The following is a 16,655-nucleotide window of genomic DNA, read 5'->3' as shown; positions in this document are numbered from 1 at the left end:
TCGAAATCAAATTTATCATTTCTCATTGCCATTAGTAGATTTCGAGTAGCGGTTTTGGATGTGCAAGTATCCTGGAAAAGCTTATGCTGACATTAGGTAAATCTGCGGTGTTATTTATAAAATCTTCAACTCTGAAGAAAAACTTTTTTTTGTACATTTTTTTAGCTCGAGTGAGTGCCAGACGTTCACGATTAAAAGTTCGTAGTTTTGAGACCTTTGAGTCCAACTTGAAAAATTTGTCAAAATATATGCAATTCTCGTAAAATATATGCAAATTCCGTAAAAACACGTATGTCACGCTTGATAAATTGATAGCATATTGGCAGAGAGTTGAATAATTTTAGCAGGAGGAGTAGTAACTTTAACCAAAGCACCACTGCAGGCCATGGATATTGAGCTGTTCTAATTTCCGTAGACCAGAAATTTCAGAGAACTAAGCTGGTATTCCATATAGAAGAACCGACAAATCACATGCCCTGAATAAATTTAATTTAACTCTATATGGGAGATTCAACGGAAAACTGTGCTTCAGGCAACTGAACAATTGACAAGCTTTTACTGTTTTTTCTTGAAAATGAAGACTCCATTTCAGCGTTTTGGTTACCTCAGTTTCCAGATCCGTAATTTTATCACGCGAAGGAATCTCGACATCACCAAGAAGTATATTATCCAATGACATTCTACTAATATGTAAACTACCGCTTTTAGCTGAATTAAAAGACGAATAGTTACAATAAGCCTATAACCGCAACGAATATAGATCATTTTGAGCACTATTCAAGCAGAAGTCGACATGTCAGAGCACTTTCGTGTCGTCAGCGTAGCAGAAAACTTTTGATACTTCTGGTACGTCAATCATATCATCAATGAAAATTAAAAAGAAAGGCAGTTCCAACACGCTTCCTGAGGAACACCACTAGTAACTGGGAGGCTCTCTGATAAATCAACTATCTTATTTAACACATTGAAGTCTAGCAGATAAATGGGAATTAATAAGTTTCACAAAATCTTCGTCAAAACCAAAAATGAATAATTTGCGAAAGCAGTGTGGAGTGGTCCACAGAATAAAAATGGGTTGCTGAAATCAAAATAAGCTGCAAATTGCTCAACCTTTCCGTCAAAATTCAGATATAACTCATGCAGAAATGTGAGCGATTGCGTAACTGTAGAATGTTTTGCACGAAATCCAATTTGTCTAGGATTCAGTCGATCTTTAACCTTCGGATAAATAAACAGAAATAGAATTTTCTCTAAGAGTAAAGATAACTCGGGAATATTGAAATAGGCCGAAAATTTTCAACGTCCGCTTGAGGTCCATTTCGGTAAATAGGGGTAACAGAAGGCACATTTCCAATTCTCGGGCCAATGTGAATGAATAATATATATGAAAACAAAATGGACGAATGGTTATAATGTATGTGCCGCTTTACTTAAATTAGTCGGCGGTATACCATCAAAAGCAGGAATCGAGCTTCTGGGGACCTTTAAAAGATAATTTTGAATTTAGTCAAGGCTGAACTGAACATCAGATAACTTGATCTCATTGCCGCACACAAAGTTGGATTTAAGTTTTCGGTTGAAGAACTGATTGAAAAAAATTGTTGAACACATTTGCTTTCACTGAGCCTTCAAAAGACACCTCATTTTTGTAGAACAATTAATTAGGTAAAAAAATTCTACTCCTTTTCGAGGAATTCGACTGAATTTTTTCCTATGTTTTCGAGCTGTATTTAGTTTATTTAAACAATGCATTGTCTGCGATGGGTAATAGAATAGAGCTTCGAAGCGCTTTCTCCGTTTCCTGTTAAAACAATTTGTCTTCTGTAACACCAGATTTGTTATACAACACCGATCCAGGAGGAGGTAGATATGCAAGTATAATGCAGAGAGTATGAATCTGGTTACTTAAGGCAGGCATCCAAAATTGCTTTAACTTTGAATAATAAATTTTAGTCTTCTCTCAATCGATAGAATGCTCTGAACGTTAAGAAAGAGGACCGAAATTTGAGAAGAGCATTTTCTCTGTGGTCAATTCTGTTGTTGTACACGGCCACAACAAATTTTTGTATATGTTTGCAGGATTTTGACCTTCAAGTTGACGTTTCTGCAGTCGCAAATTGTACTGCTGTACTCTCTCAGCTTTAGTTAAGTCTGGTGACACATATACACAATTGAAGTTCTCACGATCCCTCAATGCTACTGACAATAACTGATTTCCTGTATCACGCTGTGGTTTTCCAATCCATTTAAATTGAACGTCAGATGACACAAGAGATACATCAATTTGATTTGCATTTTTTTTCCAACAATATCGTAGCCAGCACAATTGTCAGATAGCTTTGTCCCTTTTACGATTAAATTTAATCTTTTTGCTTCTTTACGTGATTGCTCTTGCTAAATTTCAGCAAACAATATTGCTCGAGTCTGCTGCTCATTTTTCAAGGAATTCATTAACACTTCAGAGGACGATTTTGAATGTTTCAACTGATTAGAAGCACAACAAAAGCCGCAAGTGAAAGGCTGAGAGCAGTCAAATTTAAAGGGCACCAAAACTTTTGTATGCACAGGACAATTCGTATCCGTGCATGCTATCAATTTTTCAACTCAATCATCGCTGGTGGAACCGATATTGTTACGTGTTCACGGAGGCATTAAGATTTTAGTTAATAAGTAGCCTATGGAACCAATACTGGCACCGGGGGCTTAAGTAGATGAAAAGACTGGTAGTGTCTATGGAACAAGTACTGGCACCGACGACGCAGAAGAGATACAGCGACAAAAAGTGCCCTTCAAGCTAGGAACGTCGGGTCTTTGGAATATATTCCTGTGGAACCAATGCTGTCACCGGCGGATATGTTTTGTTCAGGTCCCTAGCTCAATTTGATCTGAAAATACACAGTTTGTAAATTTGTCCAGATCCATTTAATAGGAACAATGAAAAATTCGAACAATGCTTTTGTTTCAGTGTTTCAACTTTTAGTGGATATTTTTTTATTCTAGAGAAAAGATATTGCAACCCAAAGAAAAAAGTATAAAACAGACAAGAATGCTCAGAAATGTGCGTTCGCACAAATAGTTTTGTCAACGCCAAGCAAAGTCTTTGACTTAATAGTCCAGCAAATGAATAAGACTTTAAAACTTTTTTTGAATTGACACTTTTTAAACTAAACAAAAGAACATTAGATGGCGAATGGTAGCTGCCAATCAGGCGAGAAAGAGACAAGACGAAAATAATAAAAAAAACGGAAAGATAACTTACGATCAAAACTCCTTGTTCATCTATATTTTTAATTTGATGAAAATGTCAAAATGGCATCAGCTGAAAAGTAAAGTAAACCAATTGACTTAGATTGCAGTCTTGACTTTAAGGTAATTGGGACCTGAGTTTATTGAGAATAGTTAACAAAGTTACGGAAAACAAAAAGGATAAACCTGAAAAATACTTTTTCACTTTCTGAAAACATTTAAAATCAAAATCAAGAAAGTCAATAGCTATCAATTGAAATTGTTCATTGGATTCAATTATACCTTCGCACAAAACTATTGCGACTGTCAGTATCCGGAATGTCATGTGACCGCAACAGAAAAAACAAATTCACGAAAAAAATGAAAATTCCTTTCAATTTTGCAACGAAGGGGCGTGGAAACCTGTAATGTAACAAATTCTTCACTAAAATTTTGAATAAAACTAATTGCACTTTTTCCAGCGCCATTAATGTGATATTGAACTTGCCATTAATGTGTAATGATAGCGATGGTCCTATAAGACAGCAAAAAAAAGGAACCTCAAAAAATATTTATGAAGACTCGAAGTTTCTGGGACAAAAACCATTATTTAAATAACAAAAAGGAAACGAGGACTTTTTTACGATTTACTTGAAGTGAACGCATCTTCTCACATTGTCTCATATCAGAAGACTGCTATTTATATAAAACAATTCTTTTGAAACCCTAAGACATTACAACGGCTAGATTTCAAAGAAAATTTGGTAAACAGATTAACTTTTCACCGCCAATTGTACAAGTTAATGAGACTAATATTAAAGGACTATATAATGACAATGACTACAGGTAGAACTTATTAATTTTACGCCGACGGTAGAACTACAGGTAGATTTATAATTTTACGCCAACGGTTCTGAAGCCAAAAATTATGCTTTTCACTGAAACTACCATATTTGCTTGTTGGCCTTGAATAGCACAGAATTTTGACATATCAATAATTGAGTTCCGATTTGGAATCATTCTGGCATAAAAAGAACAAAACTGGCAAAAGTATTTTAATAACAACTTGCAGAGCGCCATTACACATTCTTGATTTATAATACTTCACAACTGGACAAAAACTGGTCCTGATTTTTCTCCTTCTCACCTAAAACCAAAAACGTTATAAATTTTACCGAAAAGCTAATTTCTCGAAATACCTATAAAAAGACGAAGTTTGAGAAATTATCGAGATATATTACCAAAAATCAATTATGTATCTACTAAAATTTTGAATAATTGCTTCTAGAGCTCTCTAGGTACGGAATTAGCCATTTGATTTATTATATTCAGTCATTAAACTACAGAAAGAACAATAGTTGTTGGCAGAAAACAAAAATTCAAAACTGGTGTTGCTAAAGCTGCCGGGCTTTTTTAAAAGCTATTGTTCTGAAACGTTGCATAATAGTTTCATTGGCAAACAAGAACACAATTAAAGCAAAAATAAAAAAATGCATGTGTATTAAACATCGGTCTAAATTGGCGAAAGACCGTCAGAATATTAGTTCCCGAAACGTTTCTTTGTAATCGAGGTAAAGTAAGCCCATGTCTGAGTACAGAAAGCTCTTATCAGCAGTTTTTATGTCTGCGCTACCGGTTAATTTCTACAAAGTGCGCCCAATAGGTGTATTTGATGCCATTTTTCAGAGAAAAAGATGATGAATCAAAATTTTGACGAAGCATAGGCACAGCAGTTGGTTCAAACATTTCACCAAATCCCTCTTTATCTTTAAACGTAAAACAGGAGAATATAGTCACCAATTTTTTAAATTTTTTCTTTTTTCAGCTAAAATTGATCAAATTACGCAAATTGTGAAAAAAGCAACAGAAGCTGGGCAATGACGCACCGATTTTTAGATCTCCGTAACTCCTCGAAAACAGCAAAATTCAAAAAAGCTATTAATTTGAAACTCTACGCTCGACATGCTCAAGCTGTCCAACGACAGCCGTATTTGGGGCCATTTTTAAATAAAAAAATACTGAATCCAAAATTTGACTGGAAGTATAGGCAAATCAGTTGGTTCAAACATTTTAAGAAATCTGCTTTTTTTTGCAACAAGTAAATTAAAATTATAACCATACGGTTAAATATACTAGAAACAAAAAATTTTTCAAATCACACAAACAAAATATAAAATAGTGTATATCAATGATTTCTTTAAAGAATCACATTATAAAACTTTCTCCCGATTGTTTTCTTCATAGAAATGAAAATAATTTTTAAAAGCTCCTACGTTTCTATTCAAATGATTTTCATGTTGCAAGAGCAAGAAATCATACAACACTTTTGTAAAAACGTTTTCATTATTTCCACTCGAAACAACTGAGGTAACTTATTCCATTTTTCTATGCATTGACGAACAATCGATTTCATTCCAAAAATTGTTTTAACATTCTCTCTAATTTTGAATTGTTTTGTTTGTGTATTTTGATGAAGACTCAGATACCCGTGAAAATTTTTAAAATTTTCTGCCCTGGCTATGTCGTAATGAAACTTGATTAGCGACATTTTCGCTACTATTAGCTCAGCTGGTAGGGTCTTTGTCTGGACTAGCATATCTCTCGCTTTTTCATACGTTTTGCGCAGAAAGCACACCATTATACCCCAGTTAATCTGTCGTTTAGAGCGTTTTATGTTTTTGCAGATAAATTTTGAAAAATATTGCCGAAAACGATAAGTGTGGAAGCTTAAGTGATTTTGAAACAAGAATGCGCGTGTTCAGAGGAATTTTATGTCTCATTAGGTATATTCATCTTAGAGCATGAGCCATCTTTTTTAAGGTTTTATTCAGCTGCACATCGAAATTAGGATTCCTGCCAATTTCAGCACCAAGATATCTGCAACTTTTTTGTGTTATGAGAACTCCGTTTTTGTAGAAAATAGATCCGAAAACAGAATTAATGTGCAAGAAAAGGATGAATTCTTTTTTTGTATTCAAAATTTGTTTGTTCATCTCTACATTTTCTTCTGTTTTTTTTTTAAAAATTCCTTGACTTTTCCATGCAAGCTAATTTCTCTTCCACAACAGAAAATACTTGTGTCATCTGCAAATTGAGATAATTTTTTCGTTGTGTCTATATAAGATGAGAAATCGTTCACAAATAAAAGAAAAATGAGTGGTCCTAAAACAGTTCCCTGGCACACCGTGATTCACAATTTCACAATGACAGAACATACCATTCAATTTTACCTTTTGTCTGCTGTTGGCATTAAATGAAAACAGCGTCTTAGGTATTCTATGCTCCAGAAACTCTTAACAAAAGACAATATTGTCCTGCCGACGTCACTAGGGGAGCCTGAATGCCTAGCAAAAAAATTTAATGCTTTCTTTGTTAAAAAAAGAAACCCTGTTAGTTTCAATGCTTCTCATGAATGGTTTGAAATTGATTGATTCACATATAACTACCCTAGACATTTTTCAGGTTTTTATACTGAGCGATTTGAAATTAATTCTACCTAAAATTTCGAACAGTACAGCGCCGAGAGATTTAATACCAACTAGGTTATGCAAAACTGTGTTGACAAATTTTCCGGACTATGTGATTGCAACAATTAATTTAATTCTCCAGACAAGATACTTTCCAAATCAATTAAAACAAGGCACTGTAAAGCCGCTCATAAAGAAATCTGAACTTGATCCTGAACTGTTGTCGAGTTATCGCCATGTGACAAATCTAAGATTCCTCTCAAAAGTTGTCGAAAGAGTTGTTTTTGAGAAATTATTTTCTATTTGGAATATAATAATCTCAGGAGCAAGTAACTGAGCGCTTTTCCTTACTGGCAATCAACGGAAACGGCTTTAATGAAAGACATTAATGATCTTCTTTGTTATTTGGACGAGTCGCGTTCCGTGAAGTATATTGGGTTAGACTTGTCCGCAGCGTTTGATATAATTGATCATCATATAATTGATCATCAGATATAATTGATCATCAGTGGGTGTGCCACAAGGGCGGTTCTCGGTCCTTCACTTTTTTCTTGTTACATGCTACCTTTACAAGGTAAACTGGATGAATTATAAATGGAAAATTTTTTCTACGCAGATGATACCGTTCTTCATTTTGTATTTGGTTCAAACCTCAGTCAATGCTTGTTTGATAATTTTTTGACCTCGATTCAACGTTGGTTCAGCAATGCAAAATTGAAATTGAATGCAGATAAGAGTGTGTATATATTTATTCGGAAATATAATATTGTTAAACATGGGGTTTTACGTCTGCCAGAAGATGGTTACTACGCTGAACAGAAAAAAGTTCTAGGTTGTTATTTTGATTGTCAACTTACTCTGCAAGGACAGACTAACTTTGCTTTGATCGAATTTATTTTATTATCTCCGTAAAGTGTGGTTAAATTGAGATCAAGATAAAACAACAGTACTAATTGAGTTAATTCAAGTTTTAGTGTTATCACGTGTTGACTACTGTAATTCGCTTTATTATGGTCTGCCAAACTTTTTATCAGCAAAACTTGAGCAAATGATGAACTCTGCCGCGCGTTTCATTTTTCAATTGTCACTTTCAACTCCAACCTCGTCTTACCTGAAGCAGCTACACTGGTTGCCAATTAGGCAACGCATTGTGTTCAAAATCCTATTGTATGTGCATCGCTTTGTAATTTCACTTGGCAAACTCCCACTATGTCTATCGGGTTTAATGAAACAAAACACGATGGTTACAATGTCTCAATAATTTTTACAATTTACATGTTCCCCAAATTTTGCTCTATTTTGGATAACGTTCGTTCTCGCATGCCGCCGCTGTTGAATATAATCAACTCTCTTTTGAGCTGAAACATAAATCATCTGAAATTTTTTTCAGGCGAAAACTTATTTGTTTTTTAATTTTCCTGCACTGATGAGATCTAAAATGGAGCCTAAAACATTAATAATAATACTTAATATAAACCGTACCTGGAAAAAGCAAAACTTGGCGTCAAATTTAGACAAACTAAAATTAGGAGCGGGGCGAAACAGGATAGATCACAACTCCTCGACGGTGAGTTGAAGATTTTTAAGTCAAAGTACGTTTCCAAAGTCCGTTAGCGTTATTGATTAATCTCGTATCATCTTAAGTTGTCGCTGATTGGAGAACAACGGTTTCAACTTTGCTACGAAGCTCGATGTCTACATCATGACACACATCGTTTAGGAGAAGTCTTTTAAGTTTCTCAATAAAACCGCTTCTCAATAAATGTAAAGCCGCTCATAAAGAAATCTGAACTTGATCCTGAACTGTTGTCGAGTTATCGCCATGTGACAAATCTAAGATTCCTCTCAAAAGTTGTCGAAAGAGTTGTTTTTGAGAAATTATTTTCTATTTGGAATATAATAATCTCAGGAGCAAGTAACTGAATGCTTTTCCTTACTGGCAATCAACGGAAACGGCTTTAATGAAAGACATTAATGATCTTCTTTGTTAATTGGACGAGTCGCGTTCCGTGAAGTATATTGGGTTAGACTTGTCCGCAGCGTTTGATATAATTGATCATCATATAATTGATCATCAGATATAATTGATCATCAGTGGGTGTGCCACAAGGGCGGTTCTCGGTCCATCACTTTTTTCTTGTTACATGCTACCTTTACAAGGTAAACTGGATGAATTATAAATGGAAAATTTTTTCTACGCAGATGATACCGTTCTTCATTTTGTATTTGGTTCAAACCTCAGTCAATGCTTGTTTGATAATTTTTTGACCTCGATTCAACGTTGGTTCAGCAATGCAAAATTGAAATTGAATGCAGATAAGAGTGTGTATATATTTATTCGGAAATATAATATTGTTAAACATGGGGTTTTACGTCTGCCAGAAGATGGTTACTACGCTGAACAGAAAAAAGTTCTAGGTTGTTATTTTGATTGTCAACTTACTCTGCAAGGACAGACTAACTTTGCTTTGATCGAATTTATTTTATTATCTCCGTAAAGTGTGGTTAAATTGAGATCAAGATAAAACAACAGTACTAATTGAGTTAATTCAAGTTTTAGTGTTATCACGTGTTGACTACTGTAATTCGCTTTATTATGGTCTGCCAAACTTTTTATCAGCAAAACTTGAGCAAATGATGAACTCTGCCGCGCGTTTCATTTTTCAATTGTCACTTTCAACTCCAACCTCGTCTTACCTGAAGCAGCTACACTGGTTGCCAATTAGGCAACGCATTGTCTTCAAAATCCTATTGTATGTGCATCGCTTTGTAATTTCACTTGGCAAACTCCCACTATGTCTATCGGGTTTAATGAAACAAAACACGATGGTTACAATGTCTCAATAATTTTTACAATTTACATGTTCCCCAAATTTTGCTCTATTTTGGATAACGTTCGTTCTCGCATGCCGTCACTGTTGAATATAATCAACTCTCTTTTGAGCTGAAACATAAATCATCTGAAATTTTTTTCAGGCGAAAACTTATTTGTTTTTTAATTTTCCTGCACTGATGAGATCTAAAATGGAGCCTAAAACATTAATAATAATACTTGATATAAACCGTACCTGGAAAAAGCAAAACTTGGCGTCAAATTTAGACAAACTAAAATTAGGAGCGGGGCGAAACAGGATAGATCACAACTCCTCGACGGTGAGTTGAAGATTTTTAAGTCAAAGTACGTTTCCAAAGTCCGTTAGCGTTATTGATTAATCTCGTATCATCTTAAGTTGTCGCTGATTGGAGAACAACGGTTTCAACTTTGCTACGAAGCTCGATGTCTACATCATGACACACATCGTTTAGGAGAAGTCTTTTAAGTTTCTCAATAAAACCGCTTCTCAATAAATTGGTTGTGTGAAAAACGAAACGTTTAATCGTTGGATCTGTTTTGTTTCTGCCCCCAGCTTACACGGCCTATAACTCTTACGTCCCATGCGAATTTGTCAATTTTCTGATATACTAACGTGCTATAGAATTACCTTTATTTTAAAAGTGCAGTGTCATATAAAACATGGCGGGACCGAAAAAATACATCCCAATTGGGATTTTTTCCGTTTGTGCCCTCCTGGTTGGCTGGGTTCATATTACTTTCAACCTCAAAGCGCACTAGTGCCATATTACATAAATATTTGACCCGCTAAAGCAGGGGTTCTGTAACGAGAAGAGTCCAAAAAGCGTCGTGGTAACTGAGCAAATCTTCTGGGGTACTCTATGCCTCGCTTTTCCAGAGAAATCATAGACGCCAAGCTTGCTCTTGTCTTCCACTTTGTTAATTCTTGTGCTCGGGTCTTCGATAACTCAAATTGTGATTTTTTTCAAGCAGTGTTGCCCAAATGGTTATTATTGCTTGATTGCAAACAGAAAAGGTAGAAATGGCCGAGGATTAGCCGTGTTCTATGATGAAAAATTACGTGTCGATAATTTTTCAAACAAGTGTTTAACGGCTTTTCTTGAGTTTACGATTAGCATTTCGGTGTATCTTTCAGTTTGTATACACAGACGACTAAATACCAATGATCGTGTTTTTAAAAATGATTCGAGAAATAGGATTTCTATTTTGAATGAATTTGGTTTGCAACAGCAATTTACTGTGCCTACTCACAAAAGTGGTGGCTTTTTTCGAGCAGTTTATAACATCCGAGGATGTTGAAGTATCAGAATCTCTTGCAAATTTCCTTACAAGCTCTGATCATGAAGTTATGCACTTCGAACTTCTGCAAACCCACGAGTATTTATCTATAAAGAAAGTGTCGTGCAAAAATTGGCAACACTTTAACGTGGAAGAGTTTTCAGAAATTATTGCTGCTCGGATCGACAGAAATAATCCTGAAAATGTTTGGAACAATGTTTTAATGAACGAAGTTAGTTATTTTGATAAAAACCATCCTCTGAAAACTGATAATGTTCGAAATCATACGTGTCATTTCTTTGCCGATGAGCTCCATGAAAAGATTGAGAAGAAAGTTTGAAAAAATAATCGAAAGAATGGAAATTCCCAAAACAAAAGCCGGTTTTTTGGTTCGGTTTTGGAGAATTTTGAGCTGTTTACCAAAAAGAAAAAGAAAACCTCCACAAATGTGTCGCTAGGGAAAATAAAGGTCTTAGGTATTATATGCTCCAGCAACTCTTAAGAAAAAACAATGTTGTCCTGCTGACGTCACTAGTTGGAGCCTGAATGCCTAGCAAAGAAGTTTTTTGCTTTCTTTGTTAAAAAATGGAAACCGTGTTAGTTTCAATACTTCTCACGAATGTTTCAAAATTGATTGATTTACATACAACTACCCCGGATACTTTTCAGGTTTTTACACTGAGCGATTTAAAATTACTTTTACCAAAAAATTCGAACAGTACGGCACCGAGTGATGTAATACCAACTAGGTTGTGCAAAATTGTTCTGACAAATTTTCCAGGCTACTTCATTGCATTAAATAGTTTAATTCTCAGGAAGACACGTTCCAAATCCATTCAAAGAAGGCGTTTTGAGGCCGCTCATAAAGAAGTCTAACCTTGATCCCGAATTGTTTTTGAGTTATTGCCCTGTGACAAATCTAAGATTCCTCCGAAAAGTTGTTGAAAGAATTGTTCTTGAGCAAATTAATTTCAATCTGAAATATAATAACCCCAGAAGAAAAAATTTGAGAGCTTTTCGTTGCTCGCATCTAAAGGAAACGGCCTAACTGAAAGTCTTTAATGGTCTTCTTTGTTATTTGGACGAGTCGGATTCCGTGATGTATATTGGGTTAGACTTGTCCGCAGCGTTTGATATAATTGATCATCAAATTTTATTGGAGATATTAGCAAAAAAAGTTGGTTTGCAGTCTGTTGTGGTACTGGTTACTGAAAATTATCTTTCGAATGGTTCGCAACAAGTTATCATAAATGGATGTCTTTCTAGTGGCGTTAAAGTTAAGACGGGTGTGCCACAAGGGTCGGTTCTTGGTCCTTTACTTTTTTCTTGTAACATGCTGCCTTTACAAGATAAACTGGATAAATTATAAATGGACAATCTTTCCTACGCAGATGATAGCGTTCTTCATTTTGTATTTGGTTCAAATGTTTGCATGTTTGATAATGTTTGACAAATGTTACATTCAAAGCATGTTTGATAATTTTTCGACCTCGATTCAACGTTGGTTCAGCAATGCAAAAATGAAATTGAATGCGGATAAGAATGAGTATATGATTATTCGGAAGTATAAAATTGTTGAACATGGTCTTTTACGTCTGCCAGAAGATGGTGACTTCACTGAACAGATAAAAGTTCTAACTTGTTATATTTTTTGTCAATTTACTCTGCAACGACAGATTAACTTTGTTTGATCGAATTCATTTTATTATATGCGTAAAGTGTGGTCAATTCGAGATCAAGTTAAAACAACGGTACTAACTGAGTTAAATTGAGTGTTACTGATATCACGTGTTGGCTACTTTAATTCGCTTTATTATGGTCTGCCAAACTATTTATTAGCAAAACTTCAGCGAACAATGTACTCGGCCGCGAGTTTGATTTTTCGATTGTCACTTTCAACTCCAACCTAGTCTCACCTGAAGCAGCTACACTGGTTGCCAATTAGGCAACCCATTTTGATCAAAATCTTATTGTATGCGCATCGCTTTGTACATCAGCCTGGCAAACTCCCACTATATTTATCGGATTTAATGAAACGAAACACGATGGTTTCAATGTCCAAATGTTTTTTACAATTGACATGTTCCCAAATTGTGCTCTAATTTTGGCGTTCGTTCTCATGCTGTCCCTGTTGAGTGGAATAAACTCTTTTTTGAGCTGAAACTTATACCATCTGAAATTTTATTCCGGCGAAAACTTATCTGTTTTATTTTTCCTGCATTGATGAGATTTTAAATGGTGCTTAAACCAATAATAATAAAAATAATAATAATAATAATAATAATAATAGTAATAATAATAATATTAATAATAATAATAATAATAATAATAATAATAATAATAATAATAATAATAATAATAATAATAATACTAATAATAATAATAATAACAATAATAATAATAATAACAATAATAATAATAAAAATAATAATAATAATAATAATAATAATAATAATAATAATAATAATAATAATAATAATAATAATAATATTAATAATATTAATAATAATAATAATAATAATAATAATAATAATAATAATAATAATAATAATAATAATAATAATAATAATAATAATAATAATAATAATAATAATAATAATAATAATAATAATAATAATAATAATAATAATAATAATAATAATAATAATAATAATAATAATAATAATAATAATAATAATAATAATAATAATAATAATAATAATAATAATAATAATAATAATAATAATAATAATAATAATAATAATAATAATAATAATAATAATACAGCCATTTACTTAAAATAACCCGTTCCTGAAAAATAAAGCTTGGCGTAGAATTTAGGCAAACTAAAATTAGGTGCGTGGCGAAACAGGGATAGATCACAACTTCTCGACAATGGGTTGAAGATTTTTACGTCGAACTACGTTTCCAAACTCCGTTAGCGTTATTGATTAATCTCGCATCATCTTAAGTGGTTGTTGATTGTAGAAAAAGATTTCGACTTTGATACGAGGCTCAATCTTGACATCATGACACACATCGTTTAGAAGAAGTCATAAGTTTCTCAATAAAATCGCTTCTCAATAATTTGTTTGTGTGAAAAACGAAAAGTTTAATTAATGGATCTGTTTTGTTTCTGCTCCCATCTTACACTGCCTACAACTTTTGCGTCCCAATGTGTCCCATGTGTCATTTTTCTGGTATACAAACGTGCTATTAATATTATTTTAAAATTGCGGTGTCACATAAAACACGGTGTGACCGAAACAATACATCCCAAATGGTATATTTTCCGTTTGTTCCCTCCTGGTTGGCGGGCTTCATATTACTTGCAATCCCAAAGCGCTCTTGCCATATTGACCCGCTAAAGCAGGGGTCGTGTAACGAGAACTGCCCAAAAAACTTCCTGGTAACTGAGCAAATCTTCTGGGGTACTCTATGCCTCCTTTTTACAGAGAAATCAAAGACGCCAAGCTTGCTCTTGTCTCCCAGTTTGCTAATTCTTGTGCTCGTATGTCTTTTGTGCCTAGAATAGCAGAAGAATAGCGGCTTCATTTTGTTGAATAGCTGCTTTAAATGACATCTACAGATCTTTTTCATTCGTAGCCTGCGTAGTGGGTGGTAATTCCATCAAATAACTAGACAGTGATGCAATAAGCAAATTTCTGCCATTAAGGGACAAAAGTGGGGACAAAACTTTTCCAGAAAATCTAGCCGAGAAACAACCCGAAGGCCAGCCGATAAACACATCATGCCTCGTCAGCCACGAGAAAACTAACCTCTTGCGTTTTCACAGCCCAATCTTCGACAAAATCGAGCAGCTCAAAAGGCGATGGACCCTCTTGTCTGGACTCTTGTCAAAGGAGAAGACTTCTCACCTCATTCGACGAAGCCTCAATCAACCTCCGAAAAACAGTGGCAAAACTAGCCTACAGAATAGCGACTGAAGTATTGCCCAGTACTTCATTAGAAGCGTACAACAGCAGCAAACTAATCCCACTCGGCAAATGTCCAGGCTTACGACCGATTGGGATAGGGCAATTTCTGCGCCAAATTATTGCGCGATGTATCTCAAGCTGTCTAGGCGCAGAGGCCCGGAGAATTGGAGGCAACATTCAAAATTTCTGCGCCAAATTATTGGGCCAGTAATCGACCATGTAATCCTCTGCGCAGACAATTCGAAAACGAGAAATGTGAAGCCATCTTACTGATAGACGCCACGAATACCTTCAATCTACTAACAGAGCAACTGCCCTAGAAAATATTCGCAGGTTGTGCCGTTCTCTCCACATACCGCTATCAAACTTCTACCAGACACCATGCCGCCTTTTTGTTGACAAAAAAGACATCTTATCACGAGACGGTTGCACTCAAGGAGACCCACTGGCCATGCTAATGTACGGGATTGCAATAAAGTCTCTAATCCTGAAACTGCAGACGCCAAGAACCGTAAAAATGGTACGCTGACGAAGGCAACGCAGCCGGGTCACTCCAGTAACTGCACGAACTCTTCGAGAATCCATTCAATCAAAGGCCTAGCTTCTGCTATCACGTAAACGCGCCAAAATGCCAGCTAGTTGTCAAACCATTCACAAAAAAAGGCCGAAGATTATTTTTCAATTATCAATGTCAAAATTCTACTTGGTGCAAGAGTTCTGGGATCAGTTATTGGCAGTGACGAGGATATGCAGGAATTTTTGAAAAACAGAACCAACGACTATATTAAATTAATTTGAAAACTCTCAAACTTTAACAAGTCATCACCCCACGCAGCCTAACTCTTCTACGTCAAAGGACTTCAAAATAAAATGAGGTTTCTGTCCAGAACGACACCCAAAACAACTTAATTTTTTCACCATGCTGAAGAAATCGTTAGCAACAATCTCACCCCAGCCTTGACGAAAAGCGATAGTCCAGACAATATAACGAGACGGGTACTCTCCCTTCTCATCAGAAACGGTGGGCTGGAAATCAACCAACCAGATGATTACAGTAGAAACTATTCAAACTCCGACAATCTTTCAGCACCACTCGACAACACATCGTCCGACCTCTTAATTCTGGAACAAAACCAAATGAAGAAAGAGATCCACAAAAAGCGTCTGATCACAGCAACGCAGAAGTAAAATTAAAGTATTGGCGCGACCATTCCCGACCTCTCATACGCCCTGAAACTTGCAAGGGAGAAAGGTGCCTCCTCTGGCTCATGCAAGGGAGAAAGATGCCTCCTCTGGCTCATAAAATTGGAATTCCCCGACGCCCTATGTTTCCACTACGAATGGGATTTCAAAAATGTACCGTCAATATGTGCCTGTGGATCACCATTCGTTGTGTCCCACGCACTACACTGCCCCAATGGAGGATACCCGATTATCAGGCGCAATGAAATACGTGATCTCTTTGCTAATTTGATGAAGAAAGTTGGCCACGACGTCGAAGTCGAACCACGTCTGCATCCTCTCGACAACGAGACTTTTACAAACTCTACCTGCACCGAAGATGAGGCAAGACTCGACATGTCCGCCAAAGGAGTCTGGGGCAATCGTTTTGAGCGCTTTTATGATGTAAAGATCTTCAACCCCTATGCTCCCCTAAACAGAATTAAGGACACCAAAGATTCATATTTACTACAGAAATTTTAAAACGCCTTAAATATCAAGACAATTGTAGACATTGAACATGGTTGCTTTTCACCGTTGATATTTGTCACCACAAGTGGAGCCAGCCCCATCACACACAAACTCATCAGACGCATTGCTTCCCTCAGAGCCCAAAAATCCAACGAACGATACTCAGAAGTCAATAGTTTTATCCGTACCCGTGTCAGCTTTAGTCTTCTAAAGAGCACTATT

Source organism: Convolutriloba macropyga, chromosome 3 (genome assembly GCF_964194025.1).
Source record: "Convolutriloba macropyga chromosome 3, txConMacr16.3, whole genome shotgun sequence".
Classification (NCBI taxonomy): domain Eukaryota; kingdom Metazoa; phylum Xenacoelomorpha; order Acoela; family Convolutidae; genus Convolutriloba; species Convolutriloba macropyga.
This window is presented reverse-complemented; position numbering follows the sequence as displayed.